The following is an 18,989-nucleotide window of genomic DNA, read 5'->3' as shown; positions in this document are numbered from 1 at the left end:
AGAAGAATCGACGGCGGGCCAGCAAGGGACCGACAGAACCGCGCCCCCAGCCCCCGCGTCCCCTCTGCCGGCCTTAACCTCACCCGACCCCACGGGGGCTGCCGGAGCTAAAATTAGGCGAGCGCGGGGCGCGCTCACGTGCACCCGGCGCACGGGGGCCAGGGGCGCGGCCCGAGTGAGTCACGGCCCCGCCCCCACCCGCAGAGGACGCGCTGACGTCAGCCGCTTCCCCGAAGGGTGACGTCAGCGCGCCTCGGGAAGGCCGCGGGGCCGGCCTAGAATGTTCACTGAGTTTCGATGCCTTAAAGGGACCAGGCCTCGGATCGTGAAAGATGTGGGGCAGTGACCCCGCTCACCCACCTGTAGAGTCGGAGCCCGTTTTATATACCTTTGACCGGAGAGAAGGTGATTGCTGAGATAGGAATGAAAAAAAGGAAAGCAACTGAGCCTCACTGGAGGCGCCCAGAAGCCCCAGAACCTCCTCCTGGAAGTCCTCCTTGATTAACCAGAATCAGCTCTTGACCCAAAAGTCAGGAACTTTCCATGGCTCGTCACTGCCTACCCCTTCACTTACACCTCTGCTGACAGAGAAAGGCTGTGGTCTGAATGTCTGTCTATAACTCATCAACTTGGGCCACCTTGGCTCTTTTATCAGTATTTTTTGACTGTGTCCAAATTCTCTTGTTAGGTGTGTGACCTGGAACAAGAAACTGTATATGAACTTTGTGAACTGGTATCTACCCCTCCTTTTAGGCTAATGTTGCCTGTGGACGTTCCCGGAGGCCGGAACCCCGTCCCGTTCTTCGCCATTGAGCTCGATCACAATCTCACTGGGGACTAACAGTCCACTGAGGTGTGTGGCAGGTTTGTTCGTAATCCTCCCTCGGCTCTTTTTAACTCTCTCTTCTCTCTGAGGTGGTGGTTATTGTCCCCATTTTACGGATGAGGGAGGAAATCCGGGCACAGGATTAAGCATGTTTCCCTAGGTTACACAGCTTAAGGAACAGCAACCTGAAAGTCACTCCCAAGTCAGCTGGACTCCAAGTCAGTGTTTTTGGTGATGAAGGTGGGCTGTGATACGTATGTTTTATTCTGGGTGTACTGAGTCCTGGAGAGTAGTTTTTCCCTTTAAAGCAATTCCAGTGCCCCTGAACAGGTAACCCACAAGTAACCCCAGCCTGCGGATACAGGAGGGCGAGACCTCAGGGCCTGACCCGGATGAGGGTAGGTGAGTGAAGAGGCGCTTCCTCTCGGGTGTCCGTCCTGTACTTGCGGGGCCCTGAGAGCGGGCACCTCCTTGAGGTTTGCACTCTAGGCACCTCACTCACCACACCTGCGTCCCAGCCCTGCCACGCCTACCCTTGGCTCGTTTTTCTCTCTGGAAACTAGAGAGGGCATCCCGCTTAATGCGTCCTGGTCTGGCACGCCAGCGTCCGGTTCTGCCCCAGTGCTGAAGAAATACCTTGTTTCTCTTGCATCATAATCTCCTCTCTGTAAAGCAGCGATTTCCTACTGAAACAGCATCGTCATGCCAAGACGAAATGAGACAAGAGCTTCGTACAGTTTTGAGCAAAACGCTGCGCCTGTATACTGGAAGTGGAGGCGGGCGGCGAGCGCTGTCACTGGTCTCTTCCGACGGTCGTTACTGGTCGTTGGCTGAGCGTCACAAGCCCATCCTCAGGGCACACCTGCCAGGTCTGTCAGGGGTACCTTCCTCCCCCGGCTCACCCCCCAGAGACGTTTAGAACTGACCCCTCTCCCCTCATACCCAGTCTCCCCCCACCACCCAGCTCTCTTCTTTGAGTGCCCTGCTCCTGGCCCCTCCATCAGGCTGATGAAGTCACTGCCCACTGCTCTTCCTGTTCTCCGGGTTTTCTGGCGCCTCTGACCGAACACCTTGTGTGTCTCCCATGGCAGCCTTGGGAGAAGATGGAGAAAACCTCAGGCAGCCTCAGCTGTGGCCAGCGGCTCTCCCTCTGTACTGGGGCTGGACACGCAGATGTGGAAGCTTAGAGCGGTAGGGGACCTTCAGGCCAACCAGGCCAGCCCCTGTTTTACAGCTAGGGAACTGAGGCCTGGGTGAAGTGACCTGCCCGGGGCCACATGGCCTGTTATGTAGAGAGTCCTAGTCACTTGATAAGCAGCTCACTGCTTCTTTCAAGGTTCACGCCTCTGTTAGGAGTCTCAGGTGAAACGGTGAACATAAATGTCCATGGGGACCTTCCGGACCCAGGGATCACACCTGGGTCTCCCGCACTGCAGGCAGATTCTTTACCATCGGAGCCAACTTAGGCGCGATTCCCAGTGGAATGAGAACAACAGTGAGTTGGACTGCCACTTTTAAACCTTTGGTAATCGAGATGTTGTGTGTCATTTCAGGTTTTGATTATTTTATCTCCCAGCCTTCACTTCCCATCATTTTCCTATGCCCCAAAACCCCATTATATGTTGTTAAGAACCATCAGTGTAATTGGCCACTAACCTGGAAGGAGTGTGATCTCCAGCAGACAGCCCCAGCAAAGAAAGGGGCAGGGGTCCTGGGTCTGTTCCCAACCGTGCCGGTGACTCACTGGATGATACAAAGCAAAGCACTTCTTTGTGGGGGAGAAACAGAGAAGGGCACAGAAGTGGGGTAGTGGTGTAGGGAGCCGCCGGCAGGCTCCTAGCACAGCGGAAGCCCAGCGGGCTCGGTACACCCGGGTCCTCGATGACCCCTTAGCAGTGGCTGCAGGGTTAACCCTGAGCTCTGCCTCCCTTGGGCACCAGCCTCCAGTGGAGCCACTAAGATGGTTGGGCGGGATTATGGCACTTGCCCTTCGTGATGTCATCCTCCTTGGTTAAGGATGCATCTGGTTATTCCTAACTCCACTTTACTAACGTGTTGTAGATCTGCCCTCCAGGAATTTATTTGAAACTTTCTTTAATCTATTTTTATTTCCGCTTGTACAGCGTTTTCAGGCAACAAGGAGGTTTACCATCTATGTAAAAGCACTAGAGGGCTTCCCTGGTGGTTCAGTGGTAAAGAATCTGCCTGCCAATGCAGGAGACATGGGTTCAATCTGTGGGTCGGGAAGACCCCTTGGAGAAGGAAATGGCAACCCACTCCAGTACTCTTGTCTGGGAAATCTCATGGATTTGCCTGGCGGGCTACAGTCCATGGGGGCCACAAATGAATTGGCCACGACTTAGCGACTAAACAACAACAAAAACACACCAAAACATAGAAAGTGCTATATAAGGGCTTTTATTATGAATATAACAATAATTTTTTTATTATAATGTCAAATGTAATCAATATAATTATATTATAATTGGATGATGCTAATTCAGATGGTCTCACAGGCTTATTTTTAGTCACTGTGTTTGCTTTTGTTTTTGTCTCCACACTCACACACACAAACGCACCCCAGCAAAAAGTCTTTGTTCATGGAGCGGGGTGCTGTGATAGGTGTGACTGCATGCAAATTTACATAAACACGTTCAGTGTCCTCTAGAGACTTTCCATCTAAGACCGACATATAAGAGGTGCTCAGTAAATACTTTTGAGTGGTTGGATGGTTGGAATTAAAAAAAGAAAAGAAAACCCGTTTGGTAACTGGTGAGACATGTTAGGAATGACTGTTTTGGGGGCTGGAGGATAAACATTGGGCTGAAGGAAGAAGGAATGTGAGATGGTTTGGCCATGTGCATGTATGAGCGCTCCTCAGATTGCCTTAGTGCTTGTTCTGGAGGAATAGCTGGTTCCCAGGCTGCGAAAGGATGCATAGCAAGGGGGACCAAAGTGGCACCCCCTGACAGGTGCATGTGGGTGGCAGTAGTGAGGAGGCAGGTATGAGGTCCGGGAGACAAGGCCAGTTCCTGTGGCTGTCTCTGTCTTTAATGTGAACCACAGCAGAATGAATGGTTCAACGGGTAAAGAATCTGCCTGCAGTGCAGGAGACACAGGAGACTCGGGTTTGATTTTTAGGTCGGGATGATCCCGTGGAGAAGGAAATGGCAACCCTCTGCAGTATTCTTGCCTGAAGAATCCCATGGACAGAGGAGCCTGGCGGGCTATAGTCCAAAGGGTTGCAAAGAGTTTGAGCGACTAAGCACGCACACACAGAATGAAATTTTAAAAGCTAGGTGATTCAACGGGTGAGTGGACAGATAAATGGTGGTACTTCCAGACAATGGAATATTATTCAGCACCAACAATAAATAGAGAGAGCCATGAAAAGACACAGAAGAACAGTAAATGCACATCACTAAGTCAAAGGAGCCAACCTGCAAAGGCTACATACTGTGTGATTCCAATTATATGACATTCTGGAAAAGACAAAGCTATGAAGACAGTAAAAATGTGAGTGCTTGCAAAGGGTTAGAAGGGAGGGAGAGATGAATTGGGGGAGCACAGAGGATTTTTAGGACAGTGAACCTACTCTATGATATCCAGTGATGTATACATGTCATCATACATTTGTCCAAACCCATAGAATGTGCATCGCCAAGAGTGAACTGTGATGTAAACTGGACTTTGGGGATTATGATATGTCAGTGTAGGTTCATCAGTTGTAACAAATATACCATTCTGGTCCATCTAAGTTGAGAGTGTAGGTGAGGGTGGATAAGGGGCATATGGGAAAAACTCTGTACTTTCTGCTCAGTTTTGCTGTAAATGTATAACTGCTATACAAAATAAAGTCTTTTTTTTTTTTTTAAATTCAGGTAAGGTGATGATACTCCTCTGTATGTAGAGTTCAGTCCATCCTGGGGTCACAGAGACTTGGGCTGGAGTCTGAGCCCCACCACAATCAGCTCTGCAACTTTGGGAAAGTCCTTAACCCCTCTGACCTCAGTTTCTCTAACTCCACAGGATTGTGTTGTCTTCCTCAGAGCATTTGGAAAATTAAATAAAAAACTATATGTAAAATGTCTAACTCAGTACTTAGGTTATACAAGTAAATATATACAAACCCCTCCCCAATTCCTTGCTTAATGACTCTGATTGTTAAACATCGTGATGGCTACTAATTTCAAAGTCAGGCCAGTGGAGGAAAGTCTGGGGTGAAAGTGACCTTCTCCCAGGAAGGGCACCTGTGTATGGGACTGGACATGTGTGTGCTCACATGCTCGGTCACAGATGCTGGCCACAGAGTGCCAGGCATGGACTTGAGCCCTGAGAGGCAGCTTCAAGCCCCTCACTCAGCTTTCTCCCATGAAAAGGTCAGGATGATGGAAGTCTATCATATTTAGCTGATGGCTCGCAGAGAAGGCTCGATGAGTTAGTCACCTATGATATGACATCATATTGCCACTCAATATAGTAACAGCTGTTGGTTGCTTTGGGGGGCAGGGGGCGGAGTCAGCTCTTCTCGACCAACCATGCCTCAAGGATAAATTGGATGGCACCAGAAGGGGAGACATGCCGAGGAGAAATCCTCCTCTAAACAGGGTGTTCCGCAGCTCCCTAAGGATTTTCGGCACCCACCTCAAAATGTGAGTCTTGACTTTTCTTTGTCTTTGGGGCCAAGCAGGGGAAATGCCATGGCAGAAAGGTGTTTGGTCAGGAAACCTCTAGCTAGGGGGGCATACCCAGCATGGCCAAGGTCAACCTCACCCTGGACAGAAGTTGGAAAGTGAGTTCCATGCACCAGCCCCATGATACCTCTACGTCACCCAAAGGAGTGGTCCAAGGGTAGGGGATCAGAAGGCCTAGAGTGAGGGTGCTGAAGAATCTCTAGGTTAGATTGGGCATTTTACCCCTCATAGGTTATGTAACTACAGTGGGGTCAAATGAAGGCAATGTTGAAATGCCTTTGAAATGAACCTGGATGAAGCCACTGGGGGTACTACCGATCATTGCCGTAGTTAATCTGGGGTATTGATCAGTCATACCATCTGGGGAAGCCACTGGATACTGTTAACCCTTTCCTTCCAGTGAATTCTCCTCCTTGACATCTTTGCCTCCTGTGGGGCCTTGTGCTTTAGGAATAGAATGCTTTTTTTTTTTTTTTATCAGCAGTGTAGATGTCTAGATTAACTGTGGAAAACAGACTCTTCCCAGGTCTAACCTGGGGTAAGTCCAGAGTGACGAAATAATGAGGCCAGAGGGAAAAAACCCTGGATCAGGGGTCAGGAGACCCTGTCTGGCAGCTTCTCCTGTCACTTTCTGAGCCTGTGACCTTGGGCAGGTCACTGCCTCTCTGTAGATTACAGCCAACTAAGAATCTTACTTAGCTGTAAAAATATATATACTCTTGGGGTCCTTTAACCCTAACTGGCATTGTCCAGTCCTCTAGGTATGGACTCCCGGCTCTCTGTTGGCAGAGCAGAAAGGGCCCCACGGTCTGAGTGTGCGGCTCTGCCCCTCACTGTGTGACCTTGCACAAGGACACCCCTTCCCTAACCTCTGTTTCCCCACTCATAAAACAGGCATTATCATGAGACAGGGGTGAGATAAGGAACCTGGAAGCCTTCTCGGGAGGGAGGCACTGTAAACATGTATTTAAATGATTTCCTGAGTTCGGAGAGGGAAGGCAGGCTGAGAGGGGACGCTGGGGTTGCCGGCAGGCTGGGCTGTGACCAGGACTAGAGCAGGGGGCCGTGGCAGTGTGGTTACTGAGACCCCAAAAAACCTCCAACCGGGTGCTACTCGGTTCCTCTTCATTTCCCAGCAGCTAGGGGATGGGAAACAATCCAGAGCTTGTAAGTGATGCTGAGCACAGCCCAAGAGAGTGGCTGCAGACTCTAGTCCGAGGCGGGTCACGCTTCCCCAGTGGGCACAGCGCCAAAGCTAAAAGGCCCAGGGGAGCCGGGCAGCGTCCGGGGCCACGGATTTCCTCTGGCTGTCCCGGGATGATGGTCCCGCGTCCTCTGTGCTCCTCCTGGGCTGTCCGGCATCACCTCCTACGGGTGTGAAAACAGGTCCAGGGGAGCCCTGGAAATACCATCACGACTGTGTATTCACCAGAGTGACCTGTCTCAACCCATCCTGGCGGGAAAATTACAGCTCATCTAGAGGAAACTCGCCAAATTCTTGTTTATTCTTCACGTAAAAGGATTAACCTAGGGTTAGCGATTTTATTCCGACTCTCCCTTTCATGTTGCATTTAAAATGAAATCAGCCGCTCTTTGAAGCTGTTCTTTGAGCCGTAAGCATTCATTTCTCTTCTCTCCTCCCCGAAAGGGGGTTTCTCTCTTTTTAAATTCTGCCCCTCTGCCCGCGCCCCCCCCCCCCCACCCCAAGCCTCAGGAGCTGAGAGGCTGGCGGGAGGCGTGACTGCCATAGGAGCAGCGTGTGGTCCCCCTGCTGACTCATCTGACATTAACATAATTACGTTTCGGGAGTCAAAGTGATTTTCAAACTATGAGTAATGCGAGGTATTAGAGAGAATGTTTACAAGGCAGCACTTCAGCACGCTGAGGGCACCAGCTGCTGCTAACAGCTGAAGGGAGTAAAGGAATAAGGAAAATGCTCTCAGGAAAAAGAACCTTTCTGGGTTCCTCTTCCTTGGAAAGGATTCAGATTTCTTGAAAGGCAGGTGAACGCAGATTTCTCTGAAGAAGGGTCCAGATGGAGCATTTTTTAGCTGAATACCTGGATGCCTGATCATTTTGTGTTAAAAGTTTTCCTTAAAGCTTTTTCACAGTCTTAGTTTTCATATGACCGACTCTAAGGAAAGATGGATTTAAAGATTTCAGCAAATTATTTCTTAAACCTGCTTAATTACCAGCATTAATAATAATAACAATTCTAAAGTTGTGTGAAAAATAGGCTAGTTCTTCTAAAACAGGAATAGGGGCACAAATCATTTCCTGAATATTAAAGATGCCGAGCAAAAGCCTGTGGTGAGGTGAATACTTTCTTAAAGCAGCTTTGTGTAGTTAGTAAGAGAAAAGTTTGACAGCCAGTTGAGTTCTGTTAGCCGACTGTTTAGACCTCCGGAGAGAAAAGTTGAGCTCCAGTTGTGATCCAGACCTATATGTCTGGCCTCTGCCTCAGTTTCCTGGTCTCATAATGGGAAAGTTAATAACACTTGTTCTGCCTACTGGAGAGGATGAAGCTTGAGCTCTGGGAGGGCAGGAACAGTCTGTCTACTGTACTGCCCACCCCCCCCCCCCCCAACCCGGTGTCTGACCTGGAACTTGCCCATAGTAAGTACTCAGTAAGTGTTTGCAGAATTAATGAATAAGAGCTTTCAACTTGAGAGCTCTGCTCTTCTGTTTATTTGGTCTTCTTGCCTTGATTTCCTACCTTTAGTTCCTTCTGCCCAGGGCTGGGGGGGCTCAGCAAATAGACTTGTCTACTGAGGTACCAGCACTAATAAGGAAAAGTAACTGCTCACTTCCTCGGGGCTACCCACTAAAATCAGATGGAAGTACAACAACTCCACTCAGAAACTCTTTTGGAAAAGGCTCTCTCAAAAACGCGGCAGTCATTTTGTTTCTGTATTAGACGTGCATCAGAAGAACTGTTGGGTTTAATTTCACCTGCTGAATCTTGAACTGAGGTCATCACTGCAGGCATAAGAACACCAATGGCACCAACTTAGTCAGAGGCATTGTGATAGCAGGTGAAATATACATAGTTGGACTGGATAAATGCTTGGAAAATACAAGTTCCACTCAGATACATGCTTGAAGGTATAAAAGAAGAAATTTTTAGGAAAGATTAATTCTGCTATTTTTTCCCCCCAATGGGAAAAACATTCACTTGCCTGTTCATACAGACAAGAACAGATTTCCAGATCTTTTGGGGCTTCAAGGATAGCTTGTTCTCTTGTTCTTTGCACTCCTGCTTCAGCTTCTTGGCCTTGTCTCCTTCTTTTCCCCCTTGCCACCATCCCTCAGTTAATTCTTTCCTTCTGTTCTGGCTCCCATGTTGCTTTCTCTGCAAAACATTTCGTCTCATCCTTTAAAATGTCTAAGGGTTTCTAACCAAGTGTCATTCACATGGTGAGAGGTCAATAAAGGTGGTGGTGGTGGTTGTTTTTAAAGTCAAAAAGAACACGTCTTAAACTAATTATAAGCTCGCGTATAAATAAATTGTTTACAAATAAATTGTTAATTATTTTTTAAGCTAGCAAGCTTAATCATACACAGAAATCCTGTTCACTTTGGAATGTCCGTGATGAAGCAGTAAAAATCAGTTCTATCAAATCTCATCCCTTGACTACCCTACCTTTGAATATTCTACATTTGCATCATGGAAAAAAACGGGGTGGCCGCCAGCAAAGAACTCACGCTAAGAACCCTAACCTGCCCTCAACCGAGAGGCCCAGCTATGTGTTTTGTGGACTATCTGCATTAACTGATTTCTCCTTTCCCCACCCATGGACATAATAGTCAGGCTTACTTCAAGCAGTAAATATAAACCAGTTTATTCATGACTAATCAATCCAAAAATGGTTGTAAAAGAGGGTCAGGACATATGGTCCTATCCCGAACATCTGAAGATGATGCCAGGAAGGAAAACCTGTGGGCTGCCAGTGCCTGTCATTTGCTGCCCTAGGCATGCTTTCCAACATGGTAAATCCAGATTGCAGGGTGCATCTAAGGTTCTGAACCCCCACTGTTCTTTCAGTCAGAGCCACATATCCAGGACAGTCTGACCTCACACCTCCTACTCCATTGTTTGGTACACTAATGCTTGCCAGGCTGGGAACCCTAATGTGGGGTTGGATGACACAGTCCCTATACATTAAGGCTTCTCAAGCAAAAAGACTCTTCACTTTTGATCTTGATGTATTTTATAAATATTTGTAAATGATTTAATGTTCATGTAGTAGTGCTGTTAAGTTAGTAGCAAGTTGTTGAACATTTGAGGTCCAAATGTTTAACATATATTCTAAAATAAACTTGGGCTGTTTAGACCCCTCATAGAGTAAACTCATTCTAATTTCCCCCCATTTGGAGAAGGAAATGGCAGCCCACTCCAGTACTCTTGCCTGGAGAATCCCATGGACAAAGGAGCCTGGTGGGCTACAGTCAATCGGGTCGCAAAGAGTCGGACACGACTGAGCGACTAACGCACAGTTTCCCCCCATGTTCTCCCTTTATATCCTTTCCCCTTCTTTCCTTCCCTCCCTTCCTTCTTTTCTCTTTCTTATGTTTTGTTTGTTCCTTTTAGTAGATGTCTTCCTAAAAAAATATATCTAGAAGAAGATAAGAAAAGCTAATTAAGTCTCCTGGGACTGGACAGAGAATTTTCATCATATGCATTTTTGGACTATTTCAATTTCTGATCATGTGACTATATACTTTTTCCCAATTTAAAATGTAAAAAAAAAAAAAAAAAGGTTAACCGAAACAGTATTTTACACTTCCTCTTTTTATTTTTTTAAATATCTTTTTTCCCCCCAATTCTGAGACTAGCCTATTTTTTCTTCCCAAAACAGCTTCCAAAGGGAAATGGGGAACAAGAAAAGTTGATAGGAGCCAGATGCCTGTGTGTCCACAGCATGGATACAAGGGAATGGGTCAGCCTAACAGGATCAAGGAAGTTTTGGCCTTTTTTCCTTTTTTTCTTAACTCAAGATGTAAACATATTTCCACACCGTTAAGTATTTTACGACATCATTTCACATGGTTGTGCAGGAGTAGATTTTAATGCAATGCATTTTAATGTATTGTACTGTAACTTATTTAATTAACACTCTGTATTAAACATTTGTGTAACACCAGATTTGTCAGTGTGACAAATGATGCTGCAATAAACATGCTTGTAGCTAAATCCTTGTGCATAGCTGTTCTTGTTCACATTAAATATCTCTTCTCAAAGGAGAATAAATATATTTCTCAAAGGAAAATAAATCAAAAGGCATACAAGTCCCAGGGCCTTTGATGTGTATATTGCTCCTGATATAATTTTAAATTTCTGTAAACAAGAAGAAATTTCCCCCATGTTTGTTATGTTTTATTTGTAGTTTATGAACTTTGTGTTCAGAGTCTTTGCCCTTATATCTGTTGATAGCTCAATATTTGCAATGATTTAGAATGTTTTACACATATATCAAATATATGGACAAAACCCTCCTTTTCTAATAGTTTTTAAAAAGATAATCTCTGGCTTGATATTTGCATTTAGTGTTGGTTATGTTTATATGTTTTTGACACACAAAGATTTTTGGGTTTAAAGTAATCAGGACTTCCTTAGTGGCTCAGATCTATCAATATTTTCTTTTCTGAAGAATGACTCTTTCCACATACAACTCTGAAATTTATTTCATATTTCCCTCTAATAAAAAAGTTTTAAAGATAAAGTTTACATACATATTTACAGTGAAATTCTCAAATCTTAAGTGGATTATTCATTGAGTTTTGACAAATGAAAATGCATAAATCTACGAAGATTTAAAAATTCAAAGGGTACGATTTCTCTTTAAGCTGGTGGTTGCACTTATTGATGAATATATGTTAATCATTAATATATTCACATAATATATCAATCAGTGGATTGTACATTTTAAATGGGTGAATTGTATGGCATGTGAATTTTATCCAAATAAAACTATTAAAATACTTATAGAAAGAAATTAATATCATCCAGAAAGTTGCCCAGTGTCCCTCCCCCATAAACCCTTACTCCCTTCTTTATACCAAAGGCAACCACAGTGTTTGGTTTCTTCTCTGTCAGTTAGTTTTGCCTGGTTTAGAACTTTATATAAATGGAATCATACAGCATGAACTCTTTTGTGTAAAGTTTGTTTCACTCAACATGATATTTTAAAAATTCATCTGTGTTGGTGTGTTCCAAGAGTTTCTTTCGGTTGTCAAGAGTAATATTTCATTATGTGTCTATATTACAGTTTGCGTGTCCATCCTCCACTGATAGATATCTGAACTATTTCCAGTTTGGGGCCATTATGAACATTCTTATACACGCACTTTTATGGGCATATGCTTTCCCATATGGGGAAATACCTAGAGGTGGAATTGCTGAGTCATAGTGTCAATATGGGCTTCCCTGGTAGCTCAGAACGTAAAGAATCTGCCTGTGATGTGGGATACCTGCGTTTGATTCCTGGGTTGGGAAGATCCCCTAGAGGAGGGCATGGTAACCCACTCTAGAATTTTTGCCTGTAGAATTCCATGGGCGGAGGAGCCTGGCAGATTACAATCAATGGGGTCACAAAGAGTTGGACACGACTGAGTGATTAAACACAGCATACAGTGTGAATATATGCTTTCATTTCTTTGAGGGAAATACCTAGGGGTGGAATTGCTGAGTCAGAGGACATACATATACTTAGTTTTATAAGAAACTGCCAGACTTCTTTCCAAAGTAGTTGTATCATTTTATACTCCCACCAACAACGCATCAGAGTTTCAGTTGCTCCGTATTCTCGCCAACTTTTGATGTTGCCAGTCTTTTTCATGTTAGCCATTTTCTGTTGGGTGTGCAGGGGTGGCTTATTATAGTTATAATTTACATTTCCTTGATGACTTAAACTTTTTTATGTGTTTCTAGTCTTTTTAGTTTTAATGATTTTGTATTTATATATATTTACCTATTTATCCATCTAATGTTATTTTTATTATGTGCTCAGTTGCTAAGCCATGTCCTACTCTTTGCAGCTCCATGGACTGTAGCACACCAGGCTCCTCTGTCCATGGGATTTAGCAGGCAAGAATACAGGAGTGGGTTGCTATTACCTTCTCCAGGGTATCTTCCTGATCCAGGGATCGAACCCATGGCTTCTGCCATGTCTCCTGCTTTGCAGGTGGATTCTTAACCACTGAGCCATCTGAATCTCTAAATTTATTTTTTCTTAATAGTTAGCCCAGCATAGTTTATTAAATAATAATTTTTCCCTACTGACTTGCAATGCTGTGTTTATTGTAGATTAAGCTCTTGTGGTTAATATCGTTTCAGAATATCTATTCTGTGCAATTGATTTGTACATTTATGTATTTGTTCTTTTGTCAGTTCCACACCATTTTATTTACACCTGCTTTTAAAAATTGTTTAATACATGGCAGGGCCACTGTCTCATCATTCCTTTCCATGTTCAACATTTTCTTTGCTATTTATACCTAGTTATTCTTTTAGTAAATATTATAGTGATAATATCAAATTTTGAAAAGAATCTTATGAAATTTTTATTGAAAATATATTGAGATACAAACTAATTTGAAAAATACTGACATTATTGCCATGGAACAATATTCAAATTCTCCTCTGTATTTGTCAGTAACATTTTGTAGTTTTTATTATATAGATCCTTTACTTTCTCATTAAAACTATCCCAAGGAATTTAATAGAGGTTTTCAATGTCATCATTGCTCATTTTTACTACTGTAGTTTGATTTTTTAAAATTATACCTTCTAACTGGATAGTATTTCTATGTAGAAAAGCTACTGACTTTTGTGTCTCTTTTGTACCTTTAGCAGTTTTCTGCTAGGATGTATACTGTTTAATTGGTGAGAACTTCCTTCCAATTAAAAATCAAATAAAATTGGCAATGAACTGTATCCCTGCTTTGTTCCTGATTTTAATACTATTATCTTAGTGTTTGATTCTCACAGGTGGTTTTGATTGTTTGAAATAAATATTTTGTTATTGTTAAGGAGTCCTTAAATTTCTGGTCATTTTAAAATAAGGACTAGTTGTCTTTTCTGCATCTGTTGAGAATCTCATTTGGATTTTCTTTTTAAACTGGTGGATGTGATATATTATACTGTTGGATTTTTTTCAAATATTAAGACATAAAACCTTTTCACTCTAGGTTAAATCCTTTAGGGGTTATTCTCTTGATACTCTGTTATCTGTGTTTGGATTTGTTCTCTATGTTCATAATTTATATAGATTCATTATTTTCTTTTTTTGAGCTGTCTTTTTTAGGTTTTGACATCAGGGTTATCTTTGTGAAGTAAATTAGATACATGTTCCACATCTTTCAATGTTTTTAAATGATTATTGAAGCATAGTAATTACCTAATCCTTCAGATCTGAAAGATTTTCCCTATACAGTTTTCTAGGCCTAGACATTTTTTCCCAGGAGGGAATTCTCTCCATCTTTTCTTCCCTTAGTTTCTTCAGTGTGATTAATGTATTTAGGCTTAATATTTCCAATTTTTGCAATATGTGTATTTACAGAAGATGATTTCATCTAAGTTAAAATTCATAACTTACAATTTTGCTAAGTGTTATCTTTTGTTTAAACTATTTCCTCATATGACGTTGAATCCCTTCTTTATATTTCTATTTTATTATTTGCAAGTTATTCCTTTCTTTACTTTCTCTAAAGTTTGTCTATTTTATTGCTTTTTAAATAAGCCCTTGAATTAATTTTATAAATTTTCCTATATTCTAACTCATTTAACTTGTTGCCTTTATTTTTTCCTTTCTCTTGACTTTAGAGGGATTTTATTTTTGTTGTTGTTGTTGTTAAATCCTTGGACTGAAAGCTTTCATTTTACCTTTCCTTAAAGATAATGAAAACTTGAAGACCATGATTTTATCTTTCAGGATACTTGAATAACATTTCATAAATTTTAATATGGTGTGTTCTTATTTTAGTTATCTTCTAATTGCCATGATCTTATACTTTAATTGTTATTTTGTTGTAATTTCTTTTTATTAATAGTGTTATTGCCCTGTGATCAAAGAATTCAGCCTGTGTAATTACTGCTTCTTAGACTATCTCCTATTTATGGTTGTATGCATTGCAAATACCTTCTCCTGTTTTATAATTTCTTTCTATTGTGTTTATATGTCTTTTTCTTCTTGTGCATAATCTTTTGATTTAATGTAATCAAATATATCCCTCTTATTTGGTTGTTTGTGTGTTTGTATATTATTTTAGTGATCTTTCCCTTCTTGGTGATAATAAATGTATTTTCCTATATTTTCTTCTCAAAGTTGCAAGCTTGTTTTCACATTTAGGTCTTTAGTCTTTATGGCTGGGTAAGTAGGAGTCTGTTTTCTCCTTTCACCCACATGGGTAACCAGTTTTCTCAGTCCCACCATTTCCCCCCATTGTTTTGTGATGTACAGAGAATTTCCTCATGTGTATAGGTTATTCCTGGGATTTTGTTCTGTTCCATTCATCTGTTTATCTGTCCTCTGGGCCAATACCATCACGGTCTTTTAAAATATCAAAATATCTAATAAGACAAATCTCTCTACCCTCTTCTTCAAAGTTGTCTTGATTCTTCTTGTCCCTTTCACAAGAATTTTAGAATTATTAAGAATCACACACAAATACACACACATCCTGAGGATTTTTAAAGTTAAAATTGCTATAAGCCCATAAATCTATATGGAGAAAATTGACATTTTCATGTTACTGAATACTCTAAACAATGAACATGGTATTTCTCTAAATTTATTTAAGTCTTTATATTGTTCAATAATGCTTTTATAATTTTTTTCACAGAGGTCTTGCACTTGTTTTAATAAATGTAATGCTAAGTGTCACATAATTTCTACTATGGTGGATAGAATTCTTTTTTTCCTATTATATTTTCTAATTAGTGACTACTGCTAAGAATGATATTAATTTTGTGTGATCTTTTATCTAGCATCCTTGCTGAACACCTTTTAACTCTAAGAATTTCTCTGTGAATCTTCTTGAGTTTTTTATTTAAGCAATTACATTTTCTACAAACAAAAACAGTTTTCTTTCTCTTCTGGTCTCTGTCTCCCTCCTTTCTTTGCTATTGCAAAAAAGACCAGTCAAGACCCTTAGTACTAAGCTGAATACAGGCTTATAACTGGTATCCTTATGTTATTCTTGACTTAGTGGACATGCCTCTAAAATATAACCAGTTGGTATAATATTTGTAAAATTTTCATATATAGGCTTTGTCAGGTAAAGAAAGTTAACTTCTATACTTAGTTTGCAAACATTTTTCTTTAACCACAAATGAATTCTGCATTCCATGAAATGTCTTTTCTGCATTTATCAAAATGACACTAAAATATAAAAAATAAAGGAAAAGACTTTTTGTCTCTTTTAACCTTTAGTAGGACTTGTAATTTCAAATTATACTTTCAATTTCAGACTAAGTCCTATTTGGTCATGATGTTTTCTTAAGATTTTATATCTACATGAAAAATGAGATTAAATAAATTTTTCTTTACTTGTACTTTACTTGTCTGACTTTAGTATCTCAAAAAAATAAGTTAAATAATGCTATTCCTTTTTCCCCCCTCATTCTCTGAAACAGTTTTATTTGTTTGTTTGTTTCTAAACAGTGTTTATATTTTTGAAGATCTGATAAAACTATTTGGGCCTTGTTTCTTTGAAAGATGGAAACCTTTTGATTAACAATTTATTTATTAGCTAAGGCTTTATTCTGATTTCATCTGAATAAATTACCAAAATTTATTTGTTCTTTCTTAAAAATTACCCATTTCTTCCACATTTCCATATTTATTGGTATCAAGTTTTTAATAGCATTATTTTACAGATTTCCCCATCTCCATTGAATCTATTTCTAACCTCTTTTTATTCCAATTTTCTGTTTGTGGGGTTTGATTTTTTTTTCCCCCATTTTTCAGTTTTGCTCAAGGTTTGTCTATTTCTATATGTTGGTTCAAGAAATCAACTTTGGGTTTTATTCATCCTCCCTAAATAATATTTATTTAATTTTTCCTCTTATATTTATGATTTTCATAGTTCTAGTTTAGATTTTTCTGCTGTTCCTTTTTTCTTAAGTTGATCACTTTATTTACTGAATATATTTTTATGGTATTATGTATCCATTGTTGTTCTGACTACAACAAAGGCCCCAATACTTTTTTTTCCTCTTTTTTTTTTAATTGGAGGATAATTGCTTTACAATATTGTGTTAGTTTCTGCTGTGCAACAACATGAATCAGCTGTGTGTATACACTCATCCCCTCCCTTTGAACCTACCCCCACACCCTCCCACCCCTCTAGGTGGGATGAGCTGCGTTCCTGTGCCTACAGCAGCTTCCCACTAGCTGTTTTACACACGGTAGAGTATATATGTTAATCCTAGTCTCCCAGTTTGTCTCATCCTCCTGTTCCCTCTCTGTGTCCACATGTCCATTCTCTGAGTCTGTGTCTCTATTCCTGCCCAGCAAACAGACTCATCTGTACCATCTTTCTAGATTTCCATTCATGTCCCAGCACTTTTTAGTAAACTGGTGAATCCTGCTTCCTCTCTTGTTATTTTTGTTTCAGAGTTGTAATTTCACTCTTTTTAAATATTAAAAAAAGGGGTTTTTTTGTTTTGTTTTTTTGTTTGTTTGTTTTTGCAATCAATAGCTGGCTATATTTACTAAAGTTTAGTTTAGTAGTTCTTTTAGTGACGGACAGTGATGGGTAAACCCTTGGTCTTGGCATGTCGGAAATGTCTTTCTCAGGATATTGAATTCTGGATTGACAATTACTTTTTCTCTTCACTTGGAACATATTCGTTGTCTTCTAGTATCTATTGTTGTCATGAGAAGGCTGCCATCAGACTAGTTTTCATTCCTTTGCAGGTTAATTCATCTTTTATCTCTATTAACTTTGGACTATCTTTTTCCTTAATGTTCTGAAATTTTGCTACCATGTTTTTAGGTATGAATTTATTCTTATTTCCATGCTTGGTACTCAAATGTAATTTTGATTTGAGATCTTCAAGTCTGAATGTGTCTCAGAATGATCTCTTTAAATATTGCTTGACTGTCCCCTCTGTGCTTTTCCTTCAGGATTCCCCTTAGATAATGGTCAATGAGTGTCTCTTAATCAATCCTCCACACCTCTGAATGCTTTCTTTTTCTCTGCCTGGACTCTGGGTGTGTTCCTGGCACCCTTTCCACCTTACTACTGTGCTCTTTAACTTTACTCAGACCATAAATTTTCTCATCCAAGGCATCTTAAATTTCAATGATTGCATTATTCATTTCTGAGATTTCTAGTTGAGTCTTTAAAAATAATAATAAACCTGATATTGTTTTTATCTAGTTTGTTTTATAATTTCCTAATCTTTTTTATCCCTCTCTTTAGATACCTTAGATGTACTTATTCTAAAGTCTTTGTTAGGGTGATTTATAAAGTTTGTTTCAGTGTGGAATAAAATCTTGTCCTGATTATCGACTTCATTGTCTTTCGGAGCACTTTATTTCTCCATGTATTTTGGAATTGAATGTGCAGGCTCATTTCAGGTGGAAGTCATGTTTGTTTTGTTTCCATTTTCTTTCTCTCTCTTCTTCACTCATCCTTCCCTTTTCTTCCACTCTCTCAGTTCTCCCACTCAGTCCTCCACTTCTCGACTTCAAACCAGAGTTTCTGCTGGCATTTCAGGGTCACTGCTATATGGCAATGACAAGGACACAGCAGATCCAATCACTGCCTCATTCCCAAGCAGCAGGCCATGTCTGCATCCTCCTACACCCCTAGGCCTGCAACTTCCAGCAGTTAGAGCCCAGGCAACTCCCTGCAACCTCAGCCTCTCTTCCCAAGTTTGGGAAAGTGAATTCCATTACTTGTTGTTGTTCAATTGCCAGTTGTGTCCGACTCTTTGCAACCTCACGTACGCCAGGTCTCCCTGTCCCTAACCATCTCTGGGTGTTTGCCCAAGTTCATGGCCATTGCATCAATAAGTGATGCCATCCACTTATCTCATCCTCTGACACCCTCTTCTCCTGCCCTCAATCTTTCCCAGCATCAGGGACTCCATGTACTTCCCCATCATAAAATCATAAGCTCCATAAGGAGAGGGACTGTATATATTTTGATCACCACTGTATACCCAGTGCGTGAAATAATGCCAACATCTAGTAAGCTGAATGAATGAATGGTGACTAACATGTTGTGCATGTGTGCATGCTAAGTCACTTCAGTTGCGTCCCACTCTTTTTGACCCTATGCACTGTAGCCTGCCAGGCTCCTCTGTCCATGGGATTCTCCCAGCAAGAATACTCGAGTGGGTTGCCATGTCCTTCTCCAGGGGAACTTCCCAACCCAGGGATCGAACCCACGTATGCCTGTGGCTCCTGCATTACAGGCAGATTCTTTACCCCTTAGCCACTGGGAAAGCCCCAGTA

At 41.4% G+C, this 18,989-nt stretch overlaps 1 long non-coding RNA gene across 2 annotated transcripts; it reads left to right on the top strand.

Annotated features, from left to right (window-relative positions):
• Nucleotides 1-275: 275 nt before the first annotated feature.
• Nucleotides 276-4,891, top strand: LOC122708249. 2 transcript variants are annotated; one of them, XR_006345074.1, is made up of 5 exons: nucleotides 276-405; nucleotides 754-853; nucleotides 987-2,017; nucleotides 2,163-2,321; nucleotides 4,708-4,891. It is a non-coding gene; the product is annotated as an uncharacterized LOC122708249 (long non-coding RNA). The 2 variants fall into 2 exon arrangements; XR_006345073.1 differs by having other exon boundaries at nucleotides 754-2,017.
• The last annotated feature ends 14,098 nt before the right edge of the window (nucleotides 4,892-18,989 follow it).

This window comes from Cervus elaphus, chromosome 14 (assembly GCF_910594005.1).
Source record: "Cervus elaphus chromosome 14, mCerEla1.1, whole genome shotgun sequence".
Lineage (NCBI taxonomy): Eukaryota > Metazoa > Chordata > Mammalia > Artiodactyla > Cervidae > Cervus > Cervus elaphus.
The sequence above is the reverse complement of the archived record's forward strand: the minus strand, read 5'-3'. Positions and strand labels throughout refer to the sequence as shown.